Below are 16,304 nucleotides of genomic sequence, written 5' to 3'. Positions count from 1 at the left end.
TGTGAATTTAAAGAAAGTTGAATATCCAAAATAAAAAGAGAAGTAATTTTGTTGTTAAATAAAAATGAACTACAGTTGATATGAGATTATTTTATGTTAAAAGGGCTTGTCTAGTTTACATGTGTTTCATGGAAGATCTTTTAAACTTTATAAAAACTTTGTTCAGGATTCGTATAAAGCAAATGCTATTATAAAATTGTTTTAACTTGGGGAAGTGTGGGGAGGGGAAGATAAATGCCTGTGTGGAGCTGCAGTAGAAAATGTGACCGCCACCACCCCCAAGCCAGTAATTTCAGTCTCTTAGTCACCCTGGTAATAGTTCCTGTTGCAGTTCTGATTGCTTCTATCCACTAGAAACAGCTGGCCACTGTAATGCACAGCTGGCCACTGTGGGGCATACTGTAAGAACCAAAGACAGCCAAGTACTCTGTGTTTGGACTTCCCCTTTGGAATCCCATAAAAATCCTCTCTCCTTGAGCCTTCAGGGCCTGATACTCTTGAAATGATCCTGATCAGTGCTCAGCCAAGTAGAATAAATCTGCCTCCAAATCCTAGGTGTCCTTTTGGTGTTTCTGCTTAATGTTGCACAACTCATCTTAGAAACAATTTGCAAATATATCTTTCAAATTATTAACATTAGGTTTTTAAATATTTTCCTGAAACATCATCTTAGATTATATAATCTAAATTAGTATTCATTTTATAAAAAGAAAGTAAAAATATGTTCAAATTCATATTGGCAGAGATTTAAGTTTTCTTTACAAGAAATTATTTTTTCTAAATTTCTAATGTTTAGCAAATTAATGTTAATTTTAGATATTATACTGAATATTATACATGATATAAGAAATATATAGATTATTATATATAGTGGATTATTATGCAATCATCATAATATATAAATGTAGATTATTATATATAATCATAAACTGAAAAATTGATTTTGCTAATCTGAGAACTTTACAGATAAATATTCCTGGAAATTTCTCTCATTTAAAGGGATTATTTTGAAATTTGATATATTTATATGAGCAATAGAACTGCACTAAAAACTTTGATGCACTAATTTTATCATATTATTGTCTGACCATACTCATATCAAATAATTATTATGGTGCAATAAAAAGTCATTAATCAGTAATATTACAACATTCCCTTATGAATATATTTTATGTATATTTGTGCTACATAAAATCATATAAATTTATTTTCCAGATCTATGTCATCCATCTCTTATCATTTTAAGAAGTTCAGATCTATGCTGTCTCCATTCAACTTCTTTATACAACCTCAGAAGTTAGCCTACCTTCACCAAAAAAGTGAAAGGAAATTGAATAAACATTACTCTACGTCATATTATCAGAGGTGTAGACATATAATTAAAGTATTGGAAATTACCTTGTAAAATAGTTCTAGCATTTTTTAAGTTTAGAATCTTTAAAATTGTGTTTTGGAAATATTACTTCACTTTTTTCTGTGTTCGACAAATATATATCATAAGATAGGCCCAATGTTTCCCATATTTATCTCAGGTGCTTTCATTTTTATTTCCATTGAACTGGAATAATTGTTTTAAAACACTACATTTCTTTTAGCTGCATTGTACACCCACTAAATAAGTGCATGTGATAGGACAGTGGTAAACACCAGGGTTTGGACTTCTATGCATTTCTCCAGGATGATATTCAATACATTCCAGTTGAAGGGAAAACTTCTGGAAAGTTCAGACCTACATGCCAGAAAGTAATAGTGTAAGAATTCTCACCAGTGAATCTTTGGCAGATAATGCAACCCAACATAACAAGGACAGAGACCTGCTAGAAATTTATGCCTTAAAAGAGCTCCAAAGTCAGTGAAGAAAAACATTTGTTTGCTTTTTACTTCACTGATACATGTTTCAAATTTGTATCCATATATGATGTATTTTAATTCTTCTTTACCCAATCCTCTGTTCTCACTTCAAGAGAGAACAGGCCCAGCTGTAGGCGTGCATGCCAGTGCAGGCAGCACCAGCAAGAACAGACTGGGAAACCGGTGCGCACTCCTGCAGGCAGGACCTGTGGCGGGAGCAGTCTGAAGCAAGAGGGAGAATATGAAGCAGCCGCTGGTCATCAGGTGAGCATTATGTCCTACCACACAGACAGGAAGAACAGAAGTGGGTGGGAGCATTTTATATCAAAGAGCTCTAGGAGAAAGCAGGAAACAAAAGATCTGCCCCAGCTCCTAAACCCAGAAGCCAAGGTCATGCTCACAGGCTGCCGCACAAGCCCCACTTGACTGGAGTGCGCATTGCTGGATTCTGACTTGGAAACTGCCAGAGAACTATGGACACCAGAGGAATTTTCCTACTTTTATTTTTCTGTCTGGCTGTTTGTTGTCTGGTTGGTTTTGCCTGTTTTGTTTGTGGCTGTGTTACTTTGCTTTTATTTTGTCTTTTTCTTTTCTTTCAGCTTTCTTTTTTTTTTCACCATGTTTTCTTTCTTTTTTTTTTTTTTTTCTATTTATCTTATTTCTCTTTTCCTCAACTATCTCCTGATTTGGTAGCTTCACACGAATGAATATTGTTTCTTGTCTTTCTGGTTTACTTCAACACCCCTTCACTTGCAGTTTCATTTTCTTGTCTCGTGTCCTCCAGTTTCCCAAAATTTCAATTAATATCCTTAAACCCCAGCCTTGCTTCTACTATATTTGAACTTTTTCATCTCTCTGTCTTGTCCTTTATCTCTGTAAATTCTTCTCTCTTCCCACACAAAGTAAAATCACTCCATTCAGGGGGAAATCATTGCATACAAGTTCCTGATATATATTGCATTTTGTTATATAACTGTAAAATTTGCTCCTTGTTAAAGGTATCAGGTTGACAGTTACAGTTTGTCAGTAGATAGCCTGTACTTGATGCTACTATTATTGACAACTGTACTACGTTAGGCAGGATTTCATATATGTTATGTTTTTGTCCCTTGTATGATATTGAGGTGATTGTATGAGATCACAGTCACATTCATTGTTCAGGACCAAAGGATTGGGTGCCAAGCCAAATAGATAACAACTTTTCATCCTTAATCAATTGGGAAAATAGGTTTTTGGGATAGATAAAAGACATTTCCTAGGGAGTCCTAAATATTACTGATAAAGATGCCTACCATAAAAAATCAGCAAGCAAAACACAGAAAACAAAATAAAGTAAAAGGAGAAGATGAAAATATGCAGAAGCAAAATGCAACCCCAGACCCCCCATCCCACCCATGACAAGCCCAGAGCACAGTGAGATAAAGGAAATCAAAAGCGAAGCATTGAAATTTTCCGAAATGATAGCAAAAGAGTGAAAAAACAAATGGAAGAGATCATAGAAAAAATCTCTCAAGTACACAGAAAAATGGTGATCAAAATGAAAGACATTAAAGCAGACACAGATTTTAAAAAAGGACAGGACTTTGGAAACTGTGAATGCCCAATGTAGGAAAGAAAAGGAATCCTTGAAACATAATCAAATAGCAATTCAGATCAAAATCACCGCTGAAAGTATACACAACAGATCAAAAATCTCTAAGGATGGAATATCAGATCTAGAGTACAGGATCGGGGCTAGGGACTATAAAAAGAAAGATTCCTTAAAACTTTTTAAGAGATCATAAAAAATCCAATATTTGCTAGAGGAAGCAAAGAAGACCATCATAAGTTTGAATGGAATCAACGAAAAAGCTGGAGATGGCACAAAGGCCATAAAAGTTTTCTTCACAGAATTAATGGAAGAAAACTTCCCAAACAGGATGAAGAATTTGACATGTACATAAAATGGAGTTTATAGAACTCCACACATCCAGGACGAAAGGTATGTCTATAAACCTATCTTCCTCAGGATAGTATGTATAAGCATCCATGTGTTTTGAGTAGGTGACTACAGTGGCAAAGTAGGCATAGTAACTAGGACAAGTAAGATATTTTCACTGAAAAATCATGTCTAAATTTAGCTAATCTGGAGTTCTAATATCTTAACTCTGGACATACGTAAAAACACTAATAAGATTATCTACTGAGTTAAACGGACATATTTTCTTGTTCGCTATTAAGACTTTCAAAAAACCTGCTATATTAGAATACAATTAGGGTTCAAATTTTAACATAGAGACATATGCTTATGTTTATACATATGAATACAGAAAGATATACACATATGTGTATATACACCCATATACATGTATATATAAAACTACTCACCTAAAACAGTAATCCAAGTAAGACCTTAGTACTAGTTTTAAAAACCAAACTATTAAACACAGGAAAGAAATACAAGAGAATTATCAGTTCAGTGCCTGTACTTGTTATACTTATGAGTGTTGGGTACCTGAGAGTGAATTTATTTGCTGAAATCGTCCTTGATGCCTACACATAATGGCAGATTATCATTTTTTTCTAGGTGACATGAACAACAATCTTTACACCTCTTCTGCTCTAAACTTTCTTTAGTATAATTGTAATATGAATAACTCATATTTATGGATTGTGTTGAACAGGAAAGCTTTTAACCAGGCAATTATAAAGCTAAAAATATAAAATTTCCCTATTCATCAATATTTCTTATATAATGCAACAGAAGCAACGTCAGGACCCAGGACTCCTTGGATTAAGTCTAATGGGATAGAAACCAGCATAGTTGTCAATGTTGAGTTACATAGTTACTATATTATACATTAAAATTGATTATAAATAAAATGAATAATTGCAAAAATAGATGAGATAGTCTAACAAATGAAACATAAGACACATTGTTGGGAAAAAAAACAGATGTGCTATCAGAATGAAATGGTAATAAAAGAGAAACAGTCATCATACAATGTAAAATAGAGTATAGGAAGAAAGGCCTTAGGTTTTATGCATTTTTGGTAGGATATCCCAGTGAGAGGATACACTGGTATGTGTGTTACAAATAAAACAGAAATTTGCAAAAGTTTAATGCTGAGTTTTAAGATGAAATGATAAAGTAGGAAGAGTTATGTAGTACCTACATTTATTTTAGACACACATGTTAACTTACTGTATTTGTAAAATTCCATAAACTAATTGTACATGTGTTTAGACCCTCATATTTATACATATAGTAAAACTATAAAAATGAAACAAATAATTAGAAGTTCAAAGTTTAAGAAATGTCTCTGTCTCAGGTGGAAAGAGAATACTCTGGCAGTATTAAATATTTCTAGATTCATTTAAACATTTTGCAATGCACACATGTATTGAAACATCACAAAGCACCTCATTACAATGCACAACTTTTATTTTTTTGTTCATCAGTTAAAATTAATTTATAAATTTACACTTTTTAAATAGTCATGTAAGTTATAGCAAAGTGTTTTGCCAATTCAGTCACAGATGTAGGTACATACATTTCAGTATGGTTAGTAATTTTAGTTGCACCTATTAAATAATTCATACTTTCCAATTAAATAAAACCATTCCAAAATTTACATATTAATAAAAGTATATTGAGTAACAAAAGTACAATTTCCTGAGTCACTTAAATTTTTCTCTAGTTATCAAATAAGCTGACATGAACAATACTATGTTGTGACTTTCAAAATGACCTTCACTGATTATTTTCATATAACACAGCCAAAAGTTTATGAAAAATTTTCTCTAGGGAAGTTAACTTCTCAATTCATATTGCCAATGAATGTGCTTTGGCAGAAAATTTGCCAAAAATGACATTTACTTTTCGGGAAATTATGATATCACTTAATAGAATCTTGGAGTATATAGCACTCAGACAACTGTCAAATTGGTCCTAGGCCTTGAGGGATCTGAATGCTCATTAGCAGAAGGGTTATATATTAACTGAAACTTAGCTATTCATTTCAAGATGCTGAATTAAGTATAGAGAGAATGATGAAACATTCTTATTAAAGGTGGCACAATGTTCAACGTAATATGAATGCTACAAGCCCATAGCTACCTAAATCATTTTGCCAAATAACTGGATTTAAAAATGGTTTACAATTTTGTGAGATACCAATTTCTCTTTTGGAGTTCAGACACCTTTTCAAGAATTAGATCCCTCAATTCAAGTATATCTTAAAATTTAGGAAACTCTTAGAAAAGGAAGTTAGTTAAATTCATTCTAATATCTTTCCAAGTGAAAGGAAACAGCTAAACAGTAATTTAAAGTATGTTGCAAAATATTTCAGTATAAGAATCAGGATATTATTAATCCTACTAAATTTGAGAAATAAGGTTTTGCTTTTTATTATAATGTTAACTTTGGCAAGGTTTGGGAGGCCCAATTTTTTTGTATTCACATATATAACATACCAAATTGCTAAGCAGTCTATTTGAGATGAAAAAAAAGGTAATATTCAAAATAGCAGAGAAATTTAATTACTACATTTTTACTGTTTTCTTAAGATGTTACTTGTATTTGGAACATCATTTACCTCAATTGGCAAATACGTAATTGTTACTTTTGGTTTGTTTTTCCCTTGCTTTTAGAAAGAATATATTTTTCAAAAGTAGCCATAGTCTTTGTTTTTATAATCAATCCATATTATATCAAAAATAATACATTTCAATAAATACCGGTGGCATAAGTGATTTAATGAATGAATGAAACAAGACACAGCTAGCTCCTATAATTAATGTTATTTTGTTATACGAATATATTACAAGAAACGAGACACAATATGACAAATAGTTGAAAGGCAAAGAAAATAGACTTTAAATTCTGGGAGAGTGGGGTTATGAGTGTGAAAAATTCTTAGTAATTTCATGGCATTGGAATCCATAGAAAGCTTATGCACAGAGCTTTAAAATAAAATTTAAAAAGAACCACCAATTGATATTGGATCTTGAACTTTAAAAATAATATCAACTGTTTTGTTAGATCTAAAATTTCCCAGAAAAGTCTGATGTGTTCAAACTTTGTGTTTTGAAAGTTGCCTGTATCATCAGGGCACTACACTCATCAAGGGATTCACCAATGTGAATTTAGCAGTTGAGTGTGCTCTTTAGAGTCTGGCTAGAGGCAGGTACCTGGGCCTTGACCTGGAGGCATCTATGACTGTCTGGTCCGTATTCACTGTGTGAATTTTGACCACCATGACATGAGCTGATTTCTTCCTGTCAGGCCTTTCCATCATGCCATTTCTCTCTTGCAGACAGCAAAATATTAGCCTAAATAAACGTTTTGTCCTTAAAGTTCTGGGTATTGAATATTTTGTCCCTGCAAGAAAGAAAGTCACCGAAATAGATTTTTACACACAAAGTGGGATCATTTCTGTAAACGTATCTAACTTACTGGCTTCCAGTTGTTTGGAAGACATTCTTGGGAGTAGTTTGAAAATCTGACCAGAAAAATCTAGAATACTGTTTGCCAAGGTAGGTGGGAAATTCTGATCAGAGCTAGAAGAACAGAATACTGATAGCAATGCATACAGTAAAGCTAGTCTCCGGAAGTTCCAGTTAGGAATACGAACTCCATTGGCTGTTGGACTCCTGGTCATGGGTGTCATACTCTGGCAAAAAAATCAAATGAAATCTTTATCTAAATCATGAGACTATGCAGAAGGTTAAGATTAAGTATGATGGATTTATGTGGCTGAGGAAAGTTCAAGGCGGCCCAGTAGTTCATCTATAGTTAGGGATGCTTGCTGTTTCTAGCAAGATCTGTTATGAAAACGAGAAAAAAATGACAGTTAAGTTATTTTAAAAATTTGCAGTTTCATCAGAAATATAGCATGGGAAAGTTGGCAGAAAAAAAAGAGCACAGTTGTTTAAAAGATTAGCATGAAAAAAGAGCCAAATTCTTTGCATCAAGAAAATAGGAAAATTATCTGAGGAACATTTCATAAATTAAGAATATATTACCCATCACAAGACTAAAAGTCCAATAATGAAAGACTTTAGTTTGGAACTAGAGCCCTGGGGAGCCAAGTTCATTCAGTGCTATCCAGGAAAGCATTTCCCGTAGTTCAGGCATCAGATGTCTTTGTAACCATGATCCAGGAGAAACTGAAAACTGGCAGATCTGACCACAGCACTCCACATCTTCCACATTGTGCTGGTTTTATGGGAAAGAAGAATGTAAGAGCTGTGCGTCTTCTACCCAGATTTCAGAAGATGTGGTAGGTCCAGCAGTGTGGCCCTGAAAGTAAGTCATTAAGCTGTAAAGGGGAAGCCAAAAGTGTAATGGAGGCTTGAGAAAGCTGAAGATGCCAAGTCTGAGGAACACCTAGTCAGAAAAGCTGCAGGTAGTTAGCAGAACCACCCCAATAAAGGCCGCGAGGGCTTCAATAGGCAAATTCACATGGACCAGGTTTCACAAAAACTTGGGTTCTCATATGTGCTCACAACTTTCCCTGAGTGCTGGACACAGTGCTATAGAATTTAATGCTCACTATGCTGGGCTCCATTCTCACTTTGATCCAGTCTACATAACTCTCTGTATCTTATTTCAGTCTTTTGGAAAAGAAGGTTTATGATGTGCCATTATATGTTGGTAGTATTTTAAATATTTTTAACAGTGGCTCATGGCTAAGAGTAATGTCTTCAGTCTCAAAGGAAATTTTAGACTAGGACTTTTCCAAAAAGTAGTTCTTGGACTTTTAAAACCTTGGTGAGTCTTATTGATTGGGTAAGTACATTTTACACAAAGAGATGATAAGTCTTTTCAGGACCAGAACAGAATTGTAAGATTTACTTAAAACATCCCCCCTAAATCTCAGGTGGGGTAGTGAAGGTGAGTAGACCGTGGAGTGAGTATGTTCATCACTGAATTCACCCTCTAATGAGTTTAGCTACTGCATGTGCAGTTAGAAGTGTAACCTGGCTAGGAGCAGGATTATGTGGGCATAAACTGAAAAGTACCATCATTCTCTGGCTTTTCTTTGCATACTCTCCCTTTTGGTTACCATGACATGAGAAGCCGTTTCTTCCCCGATCCTTCCCCAGCAGGCCTTTGTCTCGGAGCCAGTCAGCGTGAACCAAAAGAGTAAGTATTCTGCTCTTCAAATTGCAAATGTCAGGTGTTTCACCCCTGTGAACAGAAAAGACACTAAAACACCAAAAATGTTTTCAAGGAGGAAAATCAAGATAACACTTTGCTTAATAATAATAAATAGCAAGAACTGCAATACTAGTTGTATAACTAATAATACTAGTTCTTGGAGTGTGTCAGTCTATTCTTAATATACATTTCAGTTTATTGATAATGTCACCTAGTTCTTCTATATGGAAAACTGTTTCATCTGATTCTTTGCTTTTGAGTCAGCGTAGCTATCTCAGAACTGCATTTTGTTGTTTAAAAACTATATTCAAATTTCTCTCTTTGAGAAACCCTGAAATTAGAGTCAATAGGACTGAAAGCTATAATTGATGAAATATGATATTGCACTCTAAAATGCAATTGCAGCAACCCTAAACCCAGAGCACCTCTGAGGGGTGCTCACCCTTTTTGTGTTGCAACATTGTTCAAGAATACAGAGCACACATGTAGGAAGCCAGAAATGGGAGTTAATTTGGCAAAACCTGCAGTCCTTGACTGCAGAAAAGGGTTTTTACAGATTTAAAAATGAAACCAAACTGCTCCCTAAGTCTCAAAGAAAAACATAAAAGAAAGCAGAGGCAGGTTTCCCTGAGAAGTCCACCTTGACCCCTCCTCAGCTGCCACAGTCCCTGCCAGCACCTACAGCATCACTCCCCCCTCCCAACTCACCTCCTTCCAGCCCCTGCACCAGGTCCAGTCAGCCGCTGCCCACACTCAGCCACAGAGGTCCTCTCTCCAGAGCCTTCTGTTTCCTACACTGACCAGATAGCATCATTTAATGCTTACCCACAACAGCTGTCAGCAATTCCTTCTGAGTTCTACATTTTGACCTAGAAATGAGGACTCTCAGCCCTGATGAATGAGTTACCATGACATTTCCCAAAGGCCACTTTTCCATAGAAATAGCCCAATCAAGAACACCTCAGACATCAAAGAGGGACACAAAAGCTAATCACCTGCCATCACCCAAAAACCTGATTAAAGCATATGATGTCCATAAGAAAATTCAGCCTGATAGACAGTCATACCCTCTGGCTTCAGGCTATTGACACCAGAAAAATGTTTGTTCCATATGTAAGGCATAAAGAAACCTGACTATCCAGGCCCCCTCAGCCTGAACCTCTTTTCTCCATGTTGGGGCTGGATAAAGAGGACAAACTGAGCTCTATCAAATTGGGCCCCCTAGAACCTGCAGTCACTGTAGAAGTTGGGGCATACCTGTGCCTCCTAGTAGACAATGGAACAGAACCCTCTTACCCTCTGAAGTTCCCTCTGTCAAAAGTTACCATTTGGGGCAGCTGGGACTCTTATCTCTCACTCTTTATTTCAGGCACTAACTTACAGCCTGGAAGGACACCTCACCAACATCAGTTCCTGTCTGCGAAGAGGCTTGCTCTTCAAATTAGAAGGGACCATCACTTTTACACCAAGTCAGTCAGCCTCCCCGTCACTTGACCCCTGAGAGGAACACAATGCGTGCATGAGAAAAATAACTGCTGTGCCATCAATAGTACAGCCATCACTTTGCACTCTGTGCTTCCCAACCCATACACTTTTCTTGCACTGCTCTAGCTCACTTGGTCTCAGTTGTGCTAAGGAATTAAGGACTCTCCCATTACTTGGCGGGGGGGGAGCCGAGGACATAGTTGGGCAAGCCACCAACACCTTTTCTCTGAGACAGCCTATTTCTCTGTTTCTTTCAGCTCTGTTATGGTCTCCTGAGCAAACACTGTCGACTGTCAAACTGCTAAAATAGGCCTCTCCTGCGTGTAAGGCCAGGTCGGAATCGCTGAGCTAACAATGCTGCACCAGTTGGCCTCCATATGCACTGCCTCAGACTTCTGCCACCCGCTGTCTGCTGGTATAGCTCTCAGGACCTAAAGAATATCTCCTGCCTTTGATTTGCTCCTGTCAGGCAGTTCATGTTTGTTTTAAGATGGAAAGACCCACCCAGGCATCAAAAAATTATGTGTCCTCTTTTTGAGAAACCCTCACAGATGACCTTGTTGATTTCCCGTCACAACATATTGCAGCACTTCTGACTGATGACATCCAAGCTGCCTGCTGGAAAGACTGAAAAGCTCTGCACAATGTCTTGCACAAACTGACTACAAGAAAAAATCCACAAATTTCTTAGAGCTTCTGCATCCTATAAAATGTGGGCCCTTGAGTTCACATAAACAATGATGCTTACTCAGCGCTGCCTAGTCCCTTTTTTATCTTCATGCTCTAATAGCTGCTGTCCTTGCAATTAAGAAACCTGACAAGCTCATCTTAGTCCAAGCCCTCATTGTCCAGGTGCCTCATGCTGTACTGGACATCCTGAGTAAGTGTCGACCACCCAGTCCTGACATGTGTCTGCCCACCACGCTTGGCCCACCAGATGGTGCCTAAAATCTGACTCCCTCTGATGGATGCTGAGTAGACCCTGCTTATGAATGCAAGTGGCTCGTTCACGACAAGTTAGAGATGCTGTTGTCACCTTGGATGAAGTTATTTTGGCCAAAACTCTACTACTGCTTCCTGCTGCTGTTTGGAAACCTGCTACCAAAATATTACATGAAACTCCATTAGAATGTACAATCTTACGTCTTATTGTATCATCTAAAATAAATTTCACAAAGTGAATGAAACATGATGAAGAAATGTTCAGATAAAACAAAATAAAATAGAGTTTAAGCTGTTTCCTTCCAGTTACACGCAGCTGGGCCTCTGCTTTGTACACAAGACACACCAGACCACTTTGCTTTTCCTCTTCTCACAGGCATTTTCACATCTTGAAAACATGGTTCTGTTTGCATGCCCGCCTCCCAATCCTTCTTACCGTTCTGGACCACAGAAATCTAATGGAGATAATCTCATCCCTCATTTCAGTGTTTTATTTTTGCACACTGTGTACTGAATTGTCTGACTGCAAATCCATTCTTTGCTGTGGCCTGTGTCACATCCTCTTATTCTTGCTGATAAGTATTCAATTAATGCATAGGAATGAATAATACTGAACTGTTCTTATTGATATTTTTAGTTATCAAAATCATTTAAATACATTAAAATACATATCAAAATGTTCATTCTTTGAAAACTAGTTTTATAACACCTTTGTTGTGCTTTTCATGTGCTTTTAGCTTTATGAGCAAATTCATAAGCAATAATGTTTGTGTTACAGTGTCTGCAGTGGTGGGAAACCTGACAGCAAATCGTGAAAGACTCCTTCCGTCACACACTTGCATTTCACCATGAGCAACTGAAACGGCTACTATTCGGAACTGTAATTACAGGATTATTAGCCAGATGTAAAGTAAACTTTAATTAAAAGAAGCTTGGACTATGTATTCCTCTAATGATTCTCCCACCTATAATACACAGGGGCTACAACTGTGTCAGTTCTTGCCAACATATCACAGGGACATAATTACATTGGGTTGTAGCTGTTATAGTGCATGTGAATGGATCTGTTTGGAGTCTAATTTGCAGTTCCTTTATGCTTAATAATATTGAGCATATTTTTATGTCTGTATTTCCTTTATGACTGATAATACTGAGCATATTTTATGCACATTTTCTGTACATGGTCCTAATTATGCTGATTTATATTAGTTTTTTTCTGTAGTTTTGAAGGAGTATGTTATATTTGAAGAAAAAAAATCTTCAATGGTTATAAAACTTGCAAATATATTTAGTCTATTATTTTCATACTTTATTAGGTATGTATTTTAAATGACAAATACATTTTATATGGATGATTTGAATTTATATTTAAAATGATTATTGCTTATTAGATACCACAAAACTAAAATCATGGTTTTTTATTATAAAATATTTGTATTACTTTTACATTTATCTATATTTTAAATTATTTGTAATGTGCAGAATTAGAAAGGTATCCTTTCATTTTTCTGGTAAAAAACGTTTGTTAATTTCAGTTATTTAAAAGATTACCTTAAGTGACTTAAATTGGGAAGATGGCATCAATTAAATACATACATAAAAATGCAAAGAAACATTTTGGTATAGAACTAATTTTGCATTATTTTAAAATTTTCTATTGATATATTAGCTTTGTACCAGTACCAATATTCTACAGATCATATTACCTTTACAGAAAAACTAGATAACTGTTTTTTAAAATGTCTTTCAATTTTGTCTTATCTTGCATCTCTAGACACTGACGTTATAATAAATATTTAGAAACTATCTGGGTAGTTTATTAAAATTTCATTTATTTAGAATGAAACTATGAATTAATTCATGTCTAGATGAAATGAAGTGCTGCACATGATACTTTTGAATACAGAAAATATCCATATTAAAAATTAGATATACATTGTATTGTATACTAGTGCCTTTATCCGTAGAAATACATTACAAGGTCCCTTATGTATGTTTGAAACTATGGAAAATCCTAGAACCTGTATACAGTGTTTTATTCTGTGTGCATATCTGTAGTAAGTTTAAGTTTAAACTATAAGCACATTGAGAAATTAACAATTTCTCACTTACTACGGATTTTAGCAATCTCAATGCAACGTTATTTTGCTTTCTCTAAGGAAAGAACTTATTCAGTCAACTTTGACCTTTTTCCTTAAAGAAAACACTACGTCTTCTTTCAGGCTTATCCAAATTGCCAACATAACTAATACTGTGCTTTGTACTTTTGCTGAGTTAACAAAAAAGTCACTTGACCACAAGAATGCAATGCCGTGATAATCTGAAAACCAAAATTTCTACTGTTACCGATTTAGCATGTACAATGTGGAAATGATTGAGAAAGCAACAATTAATGTTCGAAGCAGAATAGAGAGGAATGGAATTAGATTTCATTGTAATACTGTGAAGGGTGTAAAATTTAACCCTCACAAATGACTTATTTTTATATAATTCCACAGATTACAGACACAAAGCCTGTAGCTAACTGAAAGTGTGGAAAGCAAAAACACAAATAAGAGGTGCTACAGTTTTGATCTTCAGTGCTTAAGTGTTGAAGGCTTGGTCTCAAGTTTGAGACCATACTGACAAGCGAAATGAATCAAACTGACATGTACAAATACCGTACAGTCTTCTTAGAGTAAGAAATGGTAAGAATACATCAAAGTGTATGGTAATCATGATTCCCCATTATATTGCTTTGAAGCCTTATAAGGTTTTCATTCATTATTGAAATGGTTTTATTCTCGTTGTTTGATTTTATTTTCTGTGATGCTATGAACAGGTATTTTGATGAAAACAAGACATTATCATAGCTAGTGCTGATTTAATATCATCCCACCATGCTTTTGTTGTTCTGTCTCCATTGGTTTTATCATGTTGTATCTTATTGGATTTTATTATGTGTGATAGTATAAACAAATTTTTTTATGGACAAGTAGATAATATAGTAATCATTGTTCATTTTCTATTAGTTGGTTCTAAATACTCTGTAATACTTTCATTCTTTTTAATGTTTTTATACTATTTTGTTAGGTTTGATATTATAGTGTATAAAGGTATATTCAAATATTTCAAGAAAAGAGACACTATGGTAGCTAGTGTTATGTCGGGTTGTCTTGTGGTGAAACACTATGTTGCTTAAATTGTTCTGTTCTGACCTGTTTTGTTATATTCTCTTTTATCTTAATCTTCTTAAAATTAAAAAAAAAGTGGGTTGAAGGCTTGGTAGAAGAGAGTGAAACCTCTGATAGGTGGAACTTGCTTGGAGGTACTTAGGTCATTAAAACCAAATCTCTGCAGAGGATCATGAAATTCAGTGTATTCCCTTCCCTCTGTTGTTTCCTAGCCATGAAGTTACAAGTTTTGCTTCACTGCGCGTACTGTGTCACTGCAAGTCAACACCCCCAGAGACTGGAATCTCTCAAATTGAACCAGCACAAAACTTTTCTTTTGTAATTATGCTTTTTTTTTTTTAATAATGGAAGGGTAAGTCACCCAAGGAGAACTACAGCACATTCTAAAGGACTTGTAGTACTTTAATTCTTTTATTAAACTCACTTCAAACTGCATTTCTGCTATATTAAGTGATACTTAGATTAACTATAATTTTCCAATTTATTTTCTAAGCATTTGCAGAACTATACTTGAAAATTGCGGAATTCACTTAATTTCATTACTGTAGTCAATATTCAGAAGTTTCTGCATAAAAATCAAATAAGTAGGAAATTGATGTGTAATTACTAGAATCTTTGTGTTCTTTTTGCCTTATTGTATAACCAAAGTAATACTGATAATGAGTGTAATCGCAAACAGCAAACACAAAAATAATCATTTAATCATTCTTCATTAAAATTCTTCTATTACTATTGAATTAGTTTTTAACTGTAGAAACCTTCAAAAATTTGGCTGCAAGTTTAGAGTATAAGTTGAGAATGGAGAAAAGTGGTACTATCAAATAAAAAGTGGCACCAGATTTGACATAGTGGTTATCTTAAAGTTAACTTTGAAGATTATATAAACTGTGTGCAACTCTTGCCAGGAAATGCATTTTTGTTACATACCAGGGTGCAAATGTCTGAAAATTCTTTCTGTGAGCTTATAACACAAACTTTTAGCAAATGCATCTTTTCCTTTCTTCTCAACAAGATTTTCATGCAGGAAAAGATGGAGTTTGTTTTTTGGTTTATATTTAGCTTACAATTATTCTTGATGATATATCGTTTATTATGGCTCATTAATGGTTATTTGCTGTTTTGCTGTCTTGAAACACCAAGTCCATTCATTGTAAGATAAATAATTGCAAACTACATTCAGATATGAAATGTAACTAAGTTAATGCATATGTGTAATATATAAAGGATATTGTAGCATATAATTTATTTATTAGAATAATTGATTTTATAATTAGGTCATTTTCACATTTTACTAGAGAATGCACTTCTTTTATAACTACATTTTAAGTGATTTTACTGCACAAAAGATAATTTTTACAGTGACTGAAATTCAATAAAATTTCATCTGTTAACTTGTTTTTTATGAAAAATAATATATAACATCTTTCAATTATTTAGATAATTATAAACTGTGGAAACCCTGTAATATAACCTTAAGTTATCAACAAATAGCTGTATAAAATATTCTTATACTGTGTTACTTCCAGCCTAAAGGAACATGATATTCTGTAGAGAAGATTAAAGACTAATCCTAGGAGATGCAATTCAGGTAATAATGACATATCGTACAATGAACTCACACTACAGGAGAATTATAAATGCCAAAATTGTATGTTCACACAGAGACATATCTACATGCATGCCCACACAAAAATATTTAATGTCACTGT

The 16,304-nt window shown here is 34.7% G+C and overlaps 1 long non-coding RNA gene across 1 annotated transcript; it reads right to left on the bottom strand.

The window, feature by feature from the left end:
• Positions 1 to 5,257: 5,257 nt before the first annotated feature.
• Positions 5,258 to 8,936, bottom strand: LOC134470474 (uncharacterized). The gene is made up of 2 exons (XR_010039395.1): positions 8,857 to 8,936; positions 5,258 to 8,221 (listed from the first exon to the last, which is right to left on the bottom strand). It is a non-coding gene; the product is annotated as an uncharacterized LOC134470474 (long non-coding RNA).
• Positions 8,937 to 16,304: the final 7,368 nt, after the last annotated feature.

The sequence above is a fragment of the Cavia porcellus genome, unplaced genomic scaffold (assembly GCF_034190915.1).
Source record: "Cavia porcellus strain 051 isolate PalLab524CR breed Dunkin Hartley unplaced genomic scaffold, mCavPor4.1 scaffold_15, whole genome shotgun sequence".
In the NCBI taxonomy this organism is placed as follows: Eukaryota; Metazoa; Chordata; class Mammalia; order Rodentia; family Caviidae; genus Cavia; species Cavia porcellus.
Note: the sequence above shows the minus strand (reverse complement) of the source record. Positions and strands in the feature narration are given on the sequence as shown.